The sequence below is a fragment of the Ptychodera flava genome, chromosome 2 (assembly GCF_041260155.1).
Source record: "Ptychodera flava strain L36383 chromosome 2, AS_Pfla_20210202, whole genome shotgun sequence".
Lineage (NCBI taxonomy): Eukaryota > Metazoa > Hemichordata > Enteropneusta > Ptychoderidae > Ptychodera > Ptychodera flava.
The window spans coordinates 12,481,764-12,498,953 of record NC_091929.1 but is presented as its reverse complement, the minus strand read 5'-3'; the positions used below and the strand labels follow the sequence as shown (position 1 = coordinate 12,498,953).

Here is a 17,190-nt window from a genome sequence, read left to right as displayed (position 1 = left end):
TTCGAGACACAGTTTCTGTGTTAGATAAGACAGAGTGGGTTTCATGCATACAATATGCATATACCAGACACCCTGTTAGTGAAAGCATAGACCCAAGAGAAAATTTGTCCCTCTAAGGTCTATGCATTCTCGCAGGCCAAGCGATAATTTCCGCTCCGGTGACCTTCGCAAAATCAAGCTCTGGCATATAACGCCGGGAAACTGCGGAAGTATGAATGGGGGTTAATTAATTATTCATGAGAACATATCATCAGAATAAGCCAATCACGAATACGTTTTACAAAGTCATGTCGGTCGTAAGCTCCTCATTGTCTGTGTGTACACAATCGAGCTTTCAGGGCCTTGAGATCCTCTGGTTCTGTTGCACCTCTTCCGATATATGTTGCATTAAATCCGACAGCTTTCAAAATTTTGACTGTTTTTTCTGTCATGATCGAGAGCAACGGCGACACCATGTGATACTATGGCTTCGATAGGTACACAGACTACGGCCATCAACGAACCCTAACCCGGTCCCACTGCAAGGTCGTCCCGGTACACTCAGTGTGCTATTTCGGACGATCTCGGTTCGGACATTCAAAGACATGCTGTTCGTTGTACTCACTTTGCTCCGTATTGATAGCGTTTTTACAATTCATGATACCGCATATTAAGTCAGGTGACGCTGCGTCCCGTTTTAATAGTTCTTTTTTTCGGTAGAAGCTATTTCGGGCGCTATAAAACTTCCGCTAAGGGGAGAACCATTTGATTTCTGGGGGGGGGTATGGAGGATTTTGAGAAAAAAAAATTTGTCGCCAGGTGAGATAGAAGAAAAAAAAATTGATCCTGCCATGGCCTGAGAAAAAAAAATTGTCATAACAGACAGAAGTGAAAAAAAAAAATTGTCACAATGCACCAGAAATTAGCAAAATTTGGAAACCCTATTCTCATGTATTCTTTGCCGGCGCGCCGCCATAGGCGGCGCAAATGTTTTTACCACAAGCAATTCTTATGTTTTTTTCCAGCACTTATGATATAAGCATGCACTACATAGGTCTACTTTACACCTCAGTGCACTCAATGTTTTCCTTCCCTTTCCTGACCCAAGAAATCATATTTCAGGATTTCTGTTGCAATATCTCAATGGCATAGGCACTATCTAAAGGGGACTTTTGACTTCTGTAAATTGTGAAAATTTTAAAACACAAGACAGGAGTCAATAAACTAGTGTTAAAATCAATATAGTATTCTCTCAATATAAATATATTAGGAAGATGTACAAGTTGACAATGAAAAATTGAGGAACAACAAATGTAATGAAATACAAGGGAGAGGGTCACTAAAAAAATTGAAAACTTCAGGGGGCGTTACTCAAAATGTGGAGAGGAAGAAGGGGGACGGGTTACTCAATTTATTTTGGCGAAATAAATTGAAACACATCTCAGATTGCACCATTGCACACATCCATTTCTCAAAATTTTCAATGCGAGAGGGGGGCACCCCCTCTCGTGCTCTCCCCCCCCTTGGCTCTTCTAACAGTGTTACTGGTAAAAGACAAATTTAAAATACCTATCGGATTGCACTACACTGCACCGTGGCGCACATCAATTTCTCAAAATTTTCACAGGATCTAGGACAAAACTGAACTGTTGTGAATTCATCCTTTATTATCACAGAGACATGTTTTCATTTACCTCACTTCAATGACCATTTTGACAGTTAAACATACCATATTCATGCTTTTCATTAGAAGCTGGCAGCTGGAGAAATGACACAAGAAGGTCACAAATTTTCCGTTCCTGTATATTTATTTATCTTCAGTCTCTGGCAAACAGAACTGTTTTTCACAAATTGTATTGTCATCGTTTGGTTGTTGAATATTGTGACACAAACACTGATCATGCTTAAAATGTAAAAATATTGCAGTGTTCAATGTCATTTTCAAACAGTTTTACCAAATGCAAAATAACCTGAAACTCCTCTCAGATTGCACCATTAAACACATCAATTTCCCAAAATTTCCAATACGAGAGGGGAAACCCCCTCTCGTGCTCTCCCCCTTGAGGTGTTCTAACAGTTTCACTTAGTAAAAAAATTAAAAAACCCCTCTCAGATCGCACCAGACTGCACCATTGCACACATCAATATCTTAAACTTTCCATGCAAGATACGGGAAAGCCCCTGTGACACTTTCCTTTCCCCCTAAGCCTCTCACGTGTTCTCCCCCTGTACTTTAAAATTCTGCCCGGTCAGATATCCTAGTGAAAACCCTGTCATAATACCCATCCAAATTAAACAATATACTATATGGTTAGATACTGCGTGAGCTTTTATATCTTTATTTTATTGTGACTTGCAATTTCATTTTGATGGGTTCACCTTTTTTGAACCATCATGAGATAACTGATGATAGTCTAGCAGAGTACATCAGGATTTCAAAGGTCTTTAATGTTAAATTGCTGTATTTTGTAAATTTTACAATACATGTATTTGTATTTAACTTTTCTAAGTGGGGGGATCAGTCAAAATTTCAGAGTTAGAGAGGGGAGTTACTCAAATTCATCATGGTTGACGGGGGGGGGGGGGGTGGTGTCACTTGAAATTTCTGAGTTTCAGGCCGTAAATAATGACGGCTCCCTTATATACAACGCATCACAAACTTGATGACAAAGAAAAAAAAATTTGCATTGCTACTCCATTTGAAAAAAAAAATTGATGCAGCTCTGACAGTAGAAAAAAAAAATTGCTGTCACTGTGACAGGAAAAAAAAAATTGCTCCCATACCCATTTCCTCCATAACCCCCCCCCCCCAAAATCAAATGGTTCTCCCCTAAGTTAACAACCGTACGATCTAAAGCAACACACAGCGACAGCCCATATCCGATGTAGCACCAACACGTCGAAAATAGTTGCGTCGTCCATGGGTTGAACGTAACTAATTTATCACAAAATCTTTACAAACAGTTTTCTCAACACATCGAAATTGAAAAACGAGGGTTTGAAGTTTCAAAATATCAATATTTAGCCCCTATAATCACATTCCAATACGACGTCCGATTACTACGCACTCACTATGCCTTTTCGGCGTTGGGTGATAAGACTCGCCGAAGAGGGCGTGGTTTACGACGATGAGGTCTATGGTGAGAGCTAGTGAAGTCGGATATAACTTTATCCTCCGTTCATTGAACCATGGTCCCTCCATCACGTGATTCACACTAATCCAATACCGCTATGTAACCAATACGTGTCTCAGAGGACGACAGAGTGTCTCCATAGAGTAGTTAATCCCAGCTTACAGTAATCCAGTAGACCGAGGCATCTGTGCACGGAATATCCAGGCAGAATCATGGAAAATGCGAAAACGAATGCACTGTATCAACTGATAGGATTGATCCAGCAAACTCAAATTATTCATGTTGCACCACAGGGCCACAAGGCATTATTAGTCATGACAAAAGTGTGAAAATTTATTAATAAATTTATGATTATGAATATTGTTGATAAAAATGTAATATTTCTGTCGTTATTGTATACTAAAAAGTACCGAACTGCACTGGAATCCTGACTGATGATCAGTGTCCATGCAGAATTGTAAGAATTGGAATAGGTTGTAAACAGCGGAGAACACCATGTATGCGGATATCTGTAAGATAAAAAAAAAGTGATATTATCAATCCACATCCTTGTTTTTTTCCTTTGTCAATGGGCGTACTGTCCTTTGTCCGTTTTCAATAGCACAATTCAGAAAACGGGGGCCATATCGTCATTTGAATCGAAAAATAAATTAAATTTTGTATCTTAATTTTTTAGCTCACATTTGGTTATACCAATGTGAGTTTATCATATAAGCTGAAGTCGATGGCGTCTGTATGTATGTATGTATGTATGTATGTATGTATGTATGTACGTGGGTATTTGGTGTATGGATGCATCCTGGGCTATAGATGGGATTTTTTTCAAATGAAGTCTGCATTGCCAAAATTATGCAAATTAGCTTACAAAATGTGAAAATGGTCAAGAATTAATATCTCGAGAACTGCTGTTTTGATTGCTTTGAAAATTTGTGTGCAAGTACCTTAGGTGAACCTTATACAGTTTTATGAATATTGTGAAGATATCCTTAATTTTGTATTTTTGCTGAATTTTTTGGTGATTTTTCTCATTTTCAGTAAAAATTATTCTTCTCTGAAACCGCCAGCCCAATCGTCTTCAAATTTTGGTGGGATCTTTGCAAGGTGTTTTTCTTCTAATTTGTTGAAACTATGACAAAATTGGGAAAATTACTATTTTGGAGTAATTTTGTCATTTTTGGTCAAAAAATCTTAAACAGTACGTATTTTCTTTTTAAAACCCCTGGACAGACAGCTTTTATATTTGGTACACAGACGTACAGAGATAACAATAGTTAGATATGTGGAAGTTGTCCTGAAATATACAAATTTGTATTTTTAAGACAATATTGTCATTTTTGGTCAAGAAAACTTGTTCTCAAATTACCTGTTTTGATAGCTTTGTAATTTGGTATAAAGTCCCGAGGGATGTTATTAGATAAATTTTCTGCGCAAAGTGTTGGGAAACACCCAATTTGTATATTTTAGGTAATTTTCTCAGTTTGTGACCTTAAATGACCTACACCAACCCAGTATATGTTGTGAGATAGTTTCGAAGGCTGTGAACATAATTTTGTCATATTTGGTATCAATTTGTAGGAAAATTTGATCCAGAAAACAAAGCTGAGGTGAATTTTTACATTGCGGACCAATTTTTGCAACTACTTCTATGTAAGACACACAAGAACTGATGAGAAATTTGGATCCAGGATAATTCCAGATGTTGTAATCACCGCCCACAGTGGAAGGCATTTCACTATCTGTAACTAACTTAAGTGCTGTTTACATTAGAATGATAACACTCATGGCATTAATTAAAACTCCCCAAGGTTGTAAATACATTTCCTGTCATCTGGCGTTATGTAATACCAAGGATGGAACATTTGATATTCAGTAGGGAGTAGGGTCTATAAGATTGATGAGGTAGCATTACTTTCTTACCAGATCCCTTGTACATTTTTTTACCCACTCCCACCTTTTCTTTTTATCAAGCCTTCTCTGGCTATTTTTTGTTGTTGACATTTGCTTATGTATTTAGGATCTGCTTGTCCCATTGCTACAGAAGTTGACATGCATGTTCATAAAGATGATCTCCAGTACCTAAGTTCGAGACCTTGTTTGCTTTTGTCATTCTTGTTTTTCCTGGTTTAAATATTTCTCGAATTGACCAATTCAAACCGAATGTGAGCACACTGTCCTTGACGGTATTTTTTCTTCCGTGGCATGACAATCTGATAACAACAACCTGAAGTGAAGATAAAGCTTCACCTAGATTACAAAACTAAACTTTAGATTGACCTTATATTTTCAATATTGCTATTGGATTTTTGTTACCACTTACATGTTGTTTACTGCTTCTTTGCCCCATTCTTCTGCCCATACACCCGATCGCTGAACACTCAACACTTTGAACAGTGTCAGAGAATACAAAAACAAAATCTCTTGACTGACAATCCGACCTTATACAAGGAACAATGTTGAACCAGCTCCAGATTGCGAAAATATGGGACCAGTCCCACGTTGCTAACATCTCTTGGATCAGTCCCATCGAGCTAAAACTTTAAAACAACTATCCAACTAGTCCAACATTTCAAGTAAAAACGAGATTTGAATATAATTGGAGTCCATTTTTACGGTCTTGCGTTTTGCAACATGTATATAGACCTGATTCCTGTCTGATAAGCAGATAAGCTACACGAAAGGTATCTTGTATAAGGCCCGTTCAGTTTTTACGGCCGGGGGGGGGTCATCGTAATTTTGGAATCCGCGAAGGGGGGTCATCGCTTTTTCACAGGTAGGAAAGGGGTGGGGGGGGGGGGGGTCACTACATTTTCAAAAACATAATACCATCAATAAAGTTCACTTTATGCCATGCCATGATCGACCCTCTTTACCGGCGGGCCGCCTTCGGTGGCCCACTACAATAAATATACATTATGTATTACCCATGACCCTCTTAACAGGCAGACGCCTTTTGCGGCCCACTCCAATTAGGTTTACTTCATGCAATGACCATGATCCGACCCTCTTTACCGGCGGGCTGCCTGCGGCGGCCATTACACTAAATTGACTTTATGTCATGTATGTAATACCCCATGGCAATCTTAATGGCGCACGCCTTCAGCAGCCCTGTCCAGTAAAGTTTACTTTATGCAATAGCCTCTTTAACCGGCGGGCCACCTTTAGAATAAAGTTGACTTTACGTAATGGCCCATGACCCTCTTAACCGGGGGGCTGCCTTGGCGAACCACTCAAATAAAGTTTACTTATACAATGTCAATAGACATAAGTTGTCTATGGAAATGAAGTTAAAAATTGCCTTACAGTCGTCCTAATTAACAGACGTTTCAATGGATGTGGCTGAGAAGTTTGTGCACTGGCATCTCTGCTACACGAATAAAGTGCGCCGCGTACCGGAGTTCAAATCCAAACCATGCGGGTAAATTTGACATATGGGTTTTGGTTATTTTTCAGTGGGGGGGGGGGGGGAGTTCATCAAATTTTTCGTCTGACAAAGGGGAGGTCATCGTAATTTTGGAATCCGCGAAGGGGGGTCATCGCTTTTTCACAGGTAAGGAAAGGGGGGGGGGTCACTACATTTTCAAAAACATAATACCATCAATAAAGTTCACGTTATGCCATGGCCATGATCGACCCTCTTTACCGGCGGGCCGCCTTCGGTGGCCCACTACAATAAAATACATTATGTATTACCCATGACCCTCTTAACAGGCAGACGCCTTTGGCGGCCCACTCCAATTAGGTTTACTTCATGCAATGACCATGATCGACCCTCTTTACCGGCGGGCTGCCTGCGGCGGCCCATTACACTAAATTGACTTTATGTAATACCCCATGGCAATCTTAATGGCGCACGCCTTCAGCAGCCCTGTCTCAGTAAAGTTTACTTTATGCAATAGCCTGTTCGACCCTTTGACGGGCCACCTTTGGTGGCCCACTAGAATAAAGTTGACTTTACGTAATGGCCCATGACCCTCTTAACCGGGGGCTGCCTTTGGCGAACCACTCAAATAAAGTTTACTTTATACAATGTCAATAGACATAAGTTGTCTATGGAAATGAAGTAAAAATTGCCTTACAGTCGTCCTAATTAACAGACGTTTCAATGGATGTGGCTGAGAAGTTTGTGCACTGGCATCTCTGCTACACGAATAAAGTGCGCCGCGTACCGGAGTTCAAATCCAAACCATGCGGGTAAATTTGACATATGGGTTTTGGTTATTTTTCAGTGGGGGGGGGGAGTTCATCAAATTTTTTCGTCTGACAAAGGGGAGGTCATCTTTTTTTCACGAAAAAATACAGGGGGTCTATATTTTTTTGAACACCGGCGACAAGATTTTGCCGCCACCCCCCCCCCCAGGCCGTAAAAACTGAACGCTCCCTAAGTACTGATCGAGTCGGGAGAATATGTCATACGTGCTTTGCTTTCGTAGTCTGGAAAAGCTACTATCAGACCAGACGCATAGAGTAATTGACTGCAACAACGGCAAGGTTAATGTGATGGCAGCATCTATGCCTGGCTATCAACGCATTTTGTGCGTATTTAATAGGAAAGTCTGATGCACCAGTCTCGGTTAGCCAACTACACTGCGCGCTTCCACTCGGCCTTCCCCGCGCATTTTGGAGAGATCTCATTCCAATGTGGATAAAGCAATGCATGCTGCATGAAACTATTTGGGCGGCGCTGATGAGAGCCCTAAGTGCAGCAAAGTAACCAAATGGCGTATTCCAAGTAACTCTGAGGTAAGCCTAATACAAATTTACGTGCAGTGTGATTTTGAAAAATACTGACTCAGACCCTCATCCCTATAATTCCTCTCGAGTCCCTTTCTGCATATGCACAGAATTCGCTGGTCATTCGCTGGTCCCCAGTTCATGCATTTAGAAGGCGGCGTTGAAGTTCGAATGTTGATTTATTCATGAAAATGAATCAATGAATTAAATTGGAGTGAAAATGCACCTACTTCTGGCTCGTGGCACGCGGCACGTGGCACGTGAATTAGGCTTACCCGTTATTCTGCATGGCAGGGCTGTGTGTTACCGCGCGCTATAGGCCTCCCACCACCGTATAACGCTGGTAAACACATCCCTGCCATGCAGAGCTATACTCCAAGCTCCTATAGGGTCGAGATGAGAAATAGCTGCATAAAACAAAGTGGTTTGTTCTTCATTACAAAGAGGGCCATACAGCTAGCCTCTCCCGGCTAAAATAGAACTAGCATAACCATACTAATGACTCAGTGGTAAATATCTTCTGATTTTTTAAGCGAAGTCTTCGTGAATACACATAGCAGCGAAATTATTACACAATATCTACAGACTATTAGAATCCCATTTCTAGGACAAAATGTAATAAGTTGGTAGCTATTTTCATTATGTCAATATATTCAAATTGCCCATGCTGACAGAGAGCCAGTAACAATATTTCATATATTTATGGGCTCCAGAAACAAAATCCACAGAGGAAAAAAAACTTATGACGAAAAAGCCAAGTTTACTCCACCAGCTGCCGGACTATGGCCTGATGACGTGCACGACTGGTAAGGTTAATAAGCCGGGGTCACCTCGGGAGATGAACATTTAAACCTATAAATCACAAACAATTGGTCAATTTTGGAGTATACACAGATGCTTAAACTTGGGCGGTAAATTCCTGTTTGAAAATATTAGTAGTAGTCGGTACCTGTGTGTACGTCCAAAGGACATCATCGCACCTCACCTAGCTCCACACAGAAGTGGTGTAGAGTAAACGTGACAGATCAGACCACTGCAAACTGCTATTAATAATTGTTAGATGCACACTTCTTGATTTAAATGTCAAGAAAACCCCATTTCCCCTATTTTTAGGGACTGGTCAGTTTCTTCGGCCGGGGGGGGGGGGGGTGGATTCAGGGAGGGGGTCACTCTGTTTTTGACTTTAGTGATAGGGGGGATCACCATGTTTTTGAAATGCCCAATAGGGAGTAGGATGTGTGTTTTTTAATTTCGACATTGCTCATACTTGCGAAAAATTCATTGTGCTAGCCACAAATTTCATCATTCAGTTGCATTTTCCGCGCGCTCTATGGCGCGTAACTATAATAATAATAATAATACACATTTTTCAGAGCTCTGTCCTAGTGCAAACTTTAATATATCAGCTCGACATATATATATCTGAGATACCTGTATGTTTAACATTTTTCGGCGCGCCCTTCGGGCACATTTCTTTAAAATATCAAACAATATTTTTCAGCATGCCCTTCAGCTGCATGACTTTCATATATCAGATATGTATATACATAAGAGATATCTGTATGTTAATATTTTTAGGCGCGCCCTTCGGCAGTAAATTAATATATCAGAGATATATGTCAGATATATCTTGATGTCTGTAAATTGGAAGTCTGTTTTGCAAAGTGTACTAATCATTATGAAATCTGCAGTTCATATGAAAAGCATGACAAGTTCCTGATACTTTTCTGTTTCCTCTATGAGAATTTAGTATTAGAAAGCAAGATGCACTAATAATTAATATATGTATTATATAGAAATAATAACGCGAATAATAATAGGTTCAATTTCTGTGAAAATTTCATCATATGCGTATTTTGGGTCGAACAGACCAAATATGATATCGAATTCACTGCCCCATGTTTCCATGGTAACCATTTTAGGGTTGAAAATTTCAGTTTTTCTAATATCCCATGAAACGTTACTTTGATTGATATGAAAATATCTATTGGGGGTGTTCGGGTCAGAGAACACAAAAACCAGACTTATTTAATGTTTCGAGTTGCCATGGTAACTATTTCCAGAACAATGTCATATTATGGCAAATTTCTGTGCCCAGTTTGGTTTGACTGCATTTATCTAGCTCGTCCCAAAGTGACGGACGCATCTTTCAACCTTTCAGCTTGGTGAAAATGCATTTACTGATTTGCCAAAGGCACATGGATTCGCTTATTTTTGCACAAGTGCTACATGGACATAGGAAAAACTTCGACTCACCCTAGCCCTCTCGATTGTTGAATACAACCACGGTCCATGATGAGAGTTCTCGAATCAAAAACTGTAGCCATGCTCGAATACAAATATCTTCTCATTAAATTACGTCATTCTTGATATACAAGAGTTAGCATTCCAAAGTCTGTCACCCTTTTTTTTCAAGTTTTGAGAAGGGCGGTATTTCCATCTGAATGATTGAACGACGTGAAACGCAAAATTCCATCGCATTTGTTCCGGTAGCTGTGATATCGCAGCGGTACTTGTGGCGTGTATCGAACGCGCTCGGGTCATTGGGGTCATCGCCACAGTCCCGGCGATGACCCCAATGACCCGAGCGCGTTCGATACACGCCAAAAGTACCGCTGCGATATCACAGCTAATGTTCCGGCAATATGTGCACTGTACAGTAGAAATACTGTATACGCTGCAGCCAGTGCAGGTACATATATACTCCACAAAATGGCCACAGACTGCGTGAACTTTCTGAAAGGATTTCCTAAACGTCCTCCTTGGTACCTAAGAGACTTACATGTGATGTCCTGGAAAGTATTCTCTGCAGTAATTCCAGTTTCTGTTAACATGCACACATTTTATAGCTGAACGACATGATAGCGCGAGACAGTTCTACGGTACTATATACATTCTCCGCGCTCCCAGGCTCAATTGCGCATGCTCATACTGGCAGATACGTCACATGTGTTTGCTTCCGGCGCGGCCGACTAGACTTGGCAACTTAGGTTGAGCAAACAAATAACGAACTGCCGAACGCACTCTCAGTGATGGCGGCCATCGTATTGTGTGCATACGTATACCGAGACGATCGCTCGCCGTGCGCGTGTTGTTCCTCGAATTCTGACCCATAATCATTTAAAAAATGCATTCAAATGTGATATTGAAAGCTGTTCTCAATTAATAAGGTGGCATACTCAACATAGCTGGATGTTTATCGCTAGTTTACCTTTGACCTCGCGACATTTGCAGGAGAAGTTTCTTAGCACGGACTAGTCTGGTTCCCTGACCCATTTCCCCGGTAGAGGGCGTGGGGAAATATAGGGTCAGGTACCGGCTAATGTAACATGGACGCTATTGGGTTAAAATAAAACTAGCTGTGATTGGATGAAAGTAACACTTGTAACTTTTTCTCATGTTTCTTGGGTTTCGCACTTTCAGGCTCACTTGACACCAACTTCTTGTTTGTACCACAAAGCCGTGGAGGTAGAAAGAAAGACTTTTACCTCCATGATTTAGCAACTGTGATTTAGCACACCTCTTGATACTTTTAGAACGTCTACATGATGCCTGGCATTTTTCACGAAATTCGGGCACCATTCTATTCATCAAATCAATCGTCGTTCACAGTTCCAACAAAGTTTGCTTTCAATTAGCTGTGATATCGCAGCAGTACTTGTGGCGTGTATCGAACGTGCTCTGGTCATTGGGTCACGCCACAGTCGGCGATGACCTCAATGACCCTAGCGCGTTCGATAACGCCACAAGTACTGCTGCGATATCACAGCCAGCCTTCAATCACCTCTATTTCCCCGTACTTCTGGATTAATCCTTTCAGTTTATGTTTCCCGTCTCGTGTGCCAATGTTTTTGGTTCGGATACCAGTAGTGTTCGAACATAATTCTGATCCAGTCGAATTTTGACCGGCGTTTTCATGGTGCAGCCATATTTGATGTAGCATGTTCTGTCAGGTGACTAACCTCCGCCATCTTGAACAAAATTCTGTTCAAGATGGCTACCCAGTACCTGACCCTATATTTTCCCACGACGCCCTCTACCGGGAAATGGGTCAGGGAACCAACTAAGCACGGACAACTTGATAACTACGGGGAGAACCATTTGATTTTGGGGGGGGGGGTATGGAGGAAAAGGGTATGGGAGCAATTTTTTTTTCCTGTCACAGTGACAGCAATTTTTTTTTTCAACTGTCAGAGCTGCTTCAATTTTTTTTTTCAAATGGAGTAGCAATGCAAATTTTTTTTTCTTTGTCATCAAGTTTGTGATGCGTTGTATATAAGGGAGCCGTCATTATTTACGGCCTGAAACTCAGAAATTTCAAGGGACACACCCCCCCCCCCGTCAACCATGATGAATTTGAGTAACTCCCCTCTCTAACTCTGAAATTTTGACTGATCCCCCCCACTTAGAAAAGTTAAATACAAATACATGTATTTGTAAAATTTACAAAATACAGCAATTTAACAGTAAAGACCTTTGAAATCCTGATGTACTCTGCTAGACTATCATCAGTTATCTCATGATGGTTCAAAAAAGGTGAACCCATCAAAATGAAATTGCAAGTCACAATAAAATAAAGATATAAAAGCTCACGCAGTATCTAACCATATAGTATATTGTTTAATTTGGATGGGTATTATGACAAGGTTTTCACTAGGATATCTGACCGGGCAGAATTTTAAAGTACAGGGGGAGAACACGTGAGAGGCTTAGGGGGAAAGTGTCACAGGGGCTTTCCCGTATCTTGCATGGAAAGTTTAAGATATTGATGTGTGCAATGGTGCAGTCTGGTGCGATCTGAGAGGGGTTTTTTAATTTTTTACTAAGTGAAACTGTTAGAACACCTCAAGGGGGAGAGCACGAGAGGGGGTTCCCCCTCTCGTATTGGAAATTTTGGGAAATTGATGTGTTTAATGGTGCAATCTGAGAGGAGTTTCAGGTTATTTTGCATTTGGTAAAACTGTTTGAAAATGACATTGATCACTGCAATATTTTTTACATTTTATGCATGATCAGTGTTTGTGTCACAATATTCAACAACCAAACGATGACAATACAATTTGTGAAAAACAGTTCTGTTTGCCAGAGACTGAAGATAAATAAATATACAGGAACGGAAAATTTGTGACCTTCTTGTGTCATTTCTCCAGCTGCCAGCTTCTAATGAAAAGCATGAATATGGTATGTTTAACTGTCAAAATGGTCATTGAAGTGAGGTAAATGAAAACATGTCTCTGTGATAATAAAGGATGAATTCACAACAGTTCAGTTTTGTCCTAGATCCTGTGAAAATTTTGAGAAATTGATGTGCGCCACGTGCAGTGTAGTGCAATCCGATAGGTATTTTAAATTTGTCTTTTACCAGTAACACTGTTAGAAGAGCCAAGGGAGGAGAGCACGAGAGGGGGTGCCCCCCTCTCGCATTGAAAATTTTGAGAAATGGATGTGTGCAATGGTGCAATCTGAGATGTGTTTCAATTTATTTCACCAAAATAAATTGAGTAACCCGTCCCCCTTCTTCCTCTCCACATTTTGAGTAACGCCCCCTGAAGTTTTCAATTTTTTTAGTGACCCTCTCCCTTGTATTTCATTACATTTGTTGTTCCTCAATTTTTCATTGTCAACTTGTACATCTTCCTAATATATTTATATTGAGAGAATACTATATTGATTTTAACACTAGTTTATTGACTCCTGTCTTGTGTTTTAAAATTTTCACAATTTACAGAAGTCAAAAAGTCCCCTTTAGATAGTGCCTATGCCATTGAGATATTGCAACAGAAATCCTGAAATATGATTTCTTGGGTCAGAAAAGGGAAGGAAAACATTGAGTGCACTGAGGTGTAAAGTAGACCTATGTAGTGCATGCTTATATCATAAGTGCTAGGAAAAAAACATAAGAATTGCTTGTGGTAAAAACATTTGCGCCGCCTATGGCGGCGCGCCGGCAAAGAATACATGAGAATAGGGTTTCCAAATTTTGCTAATTTCTGGTGCATTGTGACAATTTTTTTTTTCACTTCTGTCTGTTATGACAATTTTTTTTTTCTCAGGCCATGGCAGGATCAATTTTTTTTTCTTCTATCTCACCTGGCGACAAATTTTTTTTTCTCAAAATCCTCCATACACCCCCCCAGAAATCAAATGGTTCTCCCCTAAAGCATGGCGGTCTGTAAGTATTTTCATTAATGTGTTGTGTAATTTACGAGGTTCAGATTTTAAGTAAATCAATTTTAACAAGATTGAAACCGATTTCACCGTGTCCGCAGTGATTTAATCTGTACATTTCATGGCGTGATTTGTCATGGGTTATTTTTTATGCGTGTGGGTTTTTTATTTACGTCCATATGTGCGTTGCAGTTGAGCATAGTTTTTCGGACCATCACGCATGTCTCCCTGGTAACGGGTTTGTTTACACACTGGCATATTTTCTGGCGCCTTTTATTATTATTATTATTATTAAAATTGTTTAAAATGCACTACACGTACGTCTCAGTGTATTGTACATAGCTGGATAAAATAATTTAAAAGTACAACCACACAAGAAAATTAAAACAGAAAATTACACATAAAACTGAGTAAAAAAGATGGGTTTTCAAATTGCGCTTAAACCTATCTACACTTCTGGCAGTCTTAATTTCAAATGGCAAATCATTCATAGTAAGGGTGCACATACTGAAAACGCTCTCTGTCCATATGTCTTGTTAAAATTGCCACGGGGCTTGGTTAAACATAATTTGTCACGTGATCGCAGGTCTCTAGCTGGTACAATAAATCTAATAAATCTCTCAGATAAATAGGTGCATTTCCATGGATAATTTGAATGTTAGCAACAAAATTTTAAATCTGATGCGAGCCTCTACCGGTAACCAATGTAATCTTTGAGAACGGGTGTGACATGATCGAATTTGCGCGTACGAGAAACTAACCTCGCCGCGGCATTCTGCAGACACTGTAGTCGTGCAAGTTGTTTTTCAATCGTCTGTTGGCCTAGACTGTGAAAATGTCATTCGAATTTCATGCTCGTGTGCTAAAAAACCGGTGTCGTATTTGTGCACGGACAATAAATGGCACAAGTTATCCATGCTCCAATTTTATCGTGGAGTTAAAGAATTGTTTCAGAGTACAGTTTTAGTGAAGACATTCTGATGTTCACCCGTCCAATTTTTGTTGTCTCTGTAAGAGAGTCATTGCTTCATGGCAGCAGGCAGAAAGCAATAACAAAACCTATCGGCCAGGGACACACTTAGTGAAATGGTCAGACACTGTAGAGTACGGAGATGTGCGGTGTGTGATGCATTGTGTAAGGCAGGAAAGAAAAAGAAAGACAGTAAAAACAGGGCCAGACCAAGTCAATACCAAGGCAGTGACATTTCTGGTATCACTGGCAAGAGACAGAAAGACGGGGAAACTACAGAGTGAAACTCATGGCAGTACAAATCTAACAGCAGCTGTAAAACAGAGGGCAGGAAAAAAGATGAGAAGATTCATTCCCTTGCAGAGACAGAGGTTCAATGATCTCATTGAAGAAATGGAGTGTCCCATTTGCAAAGACATAATAGATGGACCAATACAACTTTTGTGTGATGGACCACATGTGTTTTGTGCTGAATGTTTGTGTCAGTGGTTGCAAGTTTCTTCATCCTGTCCTGTGTGCCGTCTCTCTATTATGTGTGAATCTATTGTAAGTCCCCCATTGCCTTTGCAAACATGCTATCAAATGCCACAGTCACATGTGATTAGGGAATGTCGGTTGTAAGTCAGTGTGCCACTGCAAGATCTGCAACACAACACGGAACGGTGTGTTTACCAGTCAATTGCTGGAGACCACTGCTTCTCGTCAGTGAGCCCATTTCCATCAGAAGCCACCATACTCCAGTCCCCATTCCTGACACAATCAATACCGAGACATCAAATGATGAAACATCAAGGGATAGGCAGAACAATATATGTGCAGTGAAGGCCGCAGAAATTATGTTGCAGAATGTATCAGCGGTGCATATGCTGCCACAGTATGAAGAAATGGCAACAACACTTGTCAAGAAAAAAATAGAAGCAAACAGAAGTGATGATAGTTTGATAAAGGTTAAAACAAAGGGCCAGGTGAGTTTTTACCTGCATTACTCTTGCTGATCTATACCCACATATCAATATACAGTTAGATTTTGGAGTAAATTCTTCTGATAAAGTTATCATGGAATATGATAATTTGTAAATTTGTATTTGTAATAACATTTATTTGGTTTTGTAGTACATGTGTGACCTGGTAGTGGTTCAACAAATTAATTTCATCAAGTAATGAGCTAGTCCAATTTCATGAATTTATCACCCACATATACTTTTGAAAGATAAACTTGGTTTTTCAATTTTGGTGTGATTTTTTTCAGCTATTGTGTTAACATATACACCAAAGCCACGAAAAACAACCTCAGAAGCTAGCACTAGGACAAGACGTCAGAGGGTGTTGCAGTTAAGTCAGAGGAGAGACATTGTCAGTGGTGGTGATGCGATGCTGCAGCTGAGTGAGAGGAGGTGAGACACCAACAAAAGGACAAGAAGGAAAATCCTCCAGATCTTGGGACTCACTTCTGACATACCTCCAGGTGCTGGCCTTCATTTGGAAGTTGCTATGGGAACAACATGGGCTGCAAGAGGAAATTACGGCGTTACTTCAAGGCATGGCATGTGAATATTGGAAGTGAGGTATGTTATGCAGGTCATTTTCCCCCACACTCATCAAGGTCACTGTCCTTCTTGACCTCACAACCATGAATTTAATAAGTCATGTTTGGAATTTTCTGGAAATTTAATTAGTTGTGTAAGAGAGAGAATTTTAGAACAGTAATTAGCATGTCAATAAAAGTTCTAGATTGTTCTTATATGCTCTTATATAAGCACATGAGTATTAATATTGGGACAGCAGGCTTGCAGTCAGACTTTTGGGATTGTGTGCAAACTCTATTATGATCATGTAGAGAAAGACTGTGGATAAGTAATCTTGTTATCACATATTACTGAATATATGTGTTACTGTTGTTTTTGCATCTTGTTCATATTTGTCTTCAGGTCTAGCAAACTTACCTGGCATGGTACAATACCTACCAGTGAAATTTAAAGTTAGGTGGGGACAAGGGTCAGGGAACCCTGAGAATGGTTTACCAAGTTGCTAACATCAGCAATCCAAATGTAGCAGATAATACAGTGATTTGGAGTACATTTGCAGCACCTGATTCCTATTACAATTTAGAAATAGCTTTAGCTTTTAACAGAGGTCAGGTAGACAAACTGGATTGCACAAAGTGGAAGTAAGTCTAAACATGCATACTGTGTTTTACTAAACAATGAA

At 40.1% G+C, this 17,190-nt stretch overlaps 1 protein-coding gene across 1 annotated transcript in view; it reads right to left on the bottom strand.

Moving 5' to 3' along the window:
- LOC139114700 (uncharacterized) overlaps positions 1-17,190 on the bottom strand; it is a 426,568-nt gene that overhangs the window by 32,501 nt on the left and 376,877 nt on the right. The window lies entirely within an intron of this gene.